Consider the following 3,456-nt stretch of genomic DNA (forward strand, 5'->3'; position numbering starts at 1 on the left):
CTAAAACTACAAGGCACATCAGAAAAAATTTATGAGCTAAAAACTACAAGCCACTATGATATCGGTCATCATTAAACTGCATTTCTCACAAAACCTAAGACTAAACTTGGTAGCAAGAGGAACCCAGCGCGACGCCAAATATACACTGAGATGGAGAACACAGCGCTTCTTTCCGGCCACCTGAGTCTTCGTCGCAATTGGCATGGATATCAACACTAGTTCACCGGTTCAATACCACCGGCCTCCGACACTTGAACCAGCCAACAGGCACTTTTATGATGCATCATCGGCTATAACAATCAGCGCTATCAAAGACCAAGCAGCGCCAGAACCTCCATCGGTCAGTCTTCTCGCTCCGTCCGCCCTACAGGAGATCAAACTTCCAGCAGCTAAATGACCTTCCTACCCCTGCTCGACACCCACACGCCGCCGGGGAGGTACGCGAAACCCTGAACACAACAAGAGTTTCAAACTTTCAATCTTGTTACAAACAGCCGGAGCCCAGAGGCGAGTCTGCAATTCATTCAGAGCGGTGGCTGGCCACGTACCTGATGCATGATCTTGGGCAACCTGGAGAGCAATCAGCATCGCCTCCGACATGTCGAGGCCGACCTGATTAGCGAAGCTGAACACAGGAGCAGCCTAAAATTGTTGCAAGCCAAATATTTTTTTGTTAGGCCCACACAATGCCAGAGTGAATATATGTCACGTGGCAAAATGATCAAGAACACAACCGACCTTCAGGGAACAGCAAATGATTGAATCTGAGTCCTGCAACAACGCTTTTAGGGAAGCGTCCGCACTCTGAGAGTCCGTGCAAAGGAGTTCCGCTCCAGTGTGAAACCTGGAAGTTGTCCACACAACCAAATTACTTCTCTATTGCGATACCATGGAATAGCACAGGCAGTGCTACTAAGACAAAATGACAACCATCTTCCGAATGGAAAAAAACTGTAGCTCTTTGCACCATTTCACCTTGCAAGCATGGGAGCATCAGGAGATCCTGGAGGGTTCTTCATTTCACTCTGTCCACCAGGACCAGAAGGGGCTACTGCCATGGCCACTCTCTACACCGTGCCACCACAGTCCTCACATACTCCCTCGCCACTGCTGCAACACTCTCTCGAAGGTGTTTCTCATACGAGAACTGGAAAGCACTGGTAAGTACTCATCTTCTATTGCCGGATGCATCACTAGGAGCACACCAGGTCTAACCTTAACCTCAAGAGTAGATGCAAGGTCTGGTGTACGTGTTGCTGATGGTGCATCCTGCAGTTTTAAGTGCATGACCTATTGTTTAGTGTTAAACAGTGGGCAAGATAAATGCTGCCAGTGCAAACTATACTAACCGTCTTGGCATCAAGTGGTATCACGTGGAAGCCCGACAGTAGCAGTGGAGCATCGTCAGCGAACGATTCATCAAGCTGCGCACATGCACCGGCAGCATTTTATTCAACACCGCTGCATAACTGACATAGACAATACATATTTATAAGGCCGATGTAACAAATAAAATTAAAATGATGCAAACTAGGTGATGCTCGCTCAAAGGATACCAGCAGAAGATGCATATCTCTTGATAGAACAACTTCATCATGACAGACTGTGTCCCTCAAGTCTAATAACCATCAATAATTGGCAATTTAAAAGGGTAGTTTGATGGACAAGACATGATAATAACTACTCCCTCCGTCCCATAATATGAGATCTTATTACATCCAATATATGGGACGGAGGGAGTAGTTACAAGCATGTGGAATCAAAATCATCAGCCAAGACAGGTGCATACACTGAGAGGAAACTGAAGGGCAAAAGCACACAAAATAGGCCTTGCAACTCAAAAATTCATGACCATTCAAATCACTAAGCCTGAACATGTCTACTTTTTCAACCTAGCTCATCGACTCGATGGCCAGAACCACCACCAGAGCACAAGCACTAGAACATCGGTTCGGTGACCGGAGCAAAGCACATTGTGTCCACAGCTCGAACGCAGGGGGGAAGGAGAGACCAGGGACATAATTCATGAGAACATACTCCTAACATAGCTGAAAAAATGCAGCTATTCTAGAAAGATAACATGCTTTACTCATCACCTACAAGTAAGATCTTGAGAACTAAGCATCTATCCAGCCATAGAATACCGACTCGAGATCAGCCCCAGATACAAAATTATCTCAAGAAAACTAACAAGAAATTTTCTAGCAAAGAAACAAACAAGGAATGTTCTCCTCAAGATACCATAACTACAAGTTGAACTAAATCCACTTATGTGATCACAAAAACCAAAGCATGCTTGGTTCAATTCAATATTGACATTTAGCTAGCCTGCTCTCAAAGTTTTGAACCACTCGATCAGATTTATCATGCAAGGAGTCTTGCTAGCATGAAAATCTGGGAAAGCCTATCAAGATTATGTGAGCAAACTTATACTTCATAGTTGTTCCTTTAAAACAAGATTATGTTGTGTTCCGGATTGCCAAAATTACATGTAAGGCTATCATACCGATACACTGCATATCAGAAATATAAGAAAATATTGTCACTTTACATATGTGAGCACGCTAATTAGAAATTACATCTCTTTTTTTTCTCAATGTAAGGCTATATTTTTCTGTTGCTCATTTTAATAAATTCTCAACTTTTGGGAACTCTAAACAGTTAGCCAAAGTAGATACATCATCGTTCATGTTCCCACAGAAAAATCAAAACGACCTTAGTTTAATAAAGAAAAGAAATATACAAAAAATCAATGCATTGCCAGAGTATTATCAAGAATGAGGCTTTACAGTAGTAGGGGAACAGTATGAAATCCACACACAGCAAAACACAAGGCCTAGGAACTGAAAGGCATGAATGAATGAATTACCCTGAACGGTATCGGGCATGCCAACATCCATCTTGACCTCCCAAGGGAGATACAAGTAGACTGGTAGCATGCCAAGGCCGCCAGCATCATGGAGGGCGTTCATGCCCATGTAGGTGGTGTTGGCCACTGTCATCGGGATATCATGCCCCTACGCATCCAACTCCTTTGCAATCTCTTCTGTTAACCAAAAAGGGGACATTTTTCGTTACCAGTCATGAAAAGAATGTAGAAGTGTCAAAGGAACAGAAATACAATAGGTTGACCATAATGTCCAGAAAAAAGTTTAATAGCTCTACCTATTTTTCTACATTTTTGCAAGCTTTATAACCAAGACACAGTGATCATTAACTCCCCTCCATCAATATCAGAATTTCAAAAGGTCAGGGTATTTCTAAAAGCTAGTACTCCCATCTTTCTCCATCTCCTTTACATACATGCACAGTACACCCATACAATGAATCAGCCATAAAAATACACAAAAGGAGAGATTTTTATCTTTTTTTCCAGAAATACAATGTATTTCTTCATATTTGTATTTCCAGGGAAAAAATTATATATGCCTATTTTCTTTGGATTTGGAAGCTTTC

The 3,456-nt window shown here is 42.5% G+C and overlaps 1 pseudogene; it reads right to left on the reverse strand.

Annotated features, from left to right (window-relative positions):
- Positions 1 to 389: 389 nt before the first annotated feature.
- Positions 390 to 3,002, reverse strand: LOC119321456 (annotated as a pseudogene).
- Between the last annotated feature and the right edge of the window lie 454 nt (positions 3,003 to 3,456).

Source organism: Triticum dicoccoides, chromosome 6B (assembly GCF_002162155.2).
Source record: "Triticum dicoccoides isolate Atlit2015 ecotype Zavitan chromosome 6B, WEW_v2.0, whole genome shotgun sequence".
NCBI lineage: Eukaryota > Viridiplantae > Streptophyta > Magnoliopsida > Poales > Poaceae > Triticum > Triticum dicoccoides.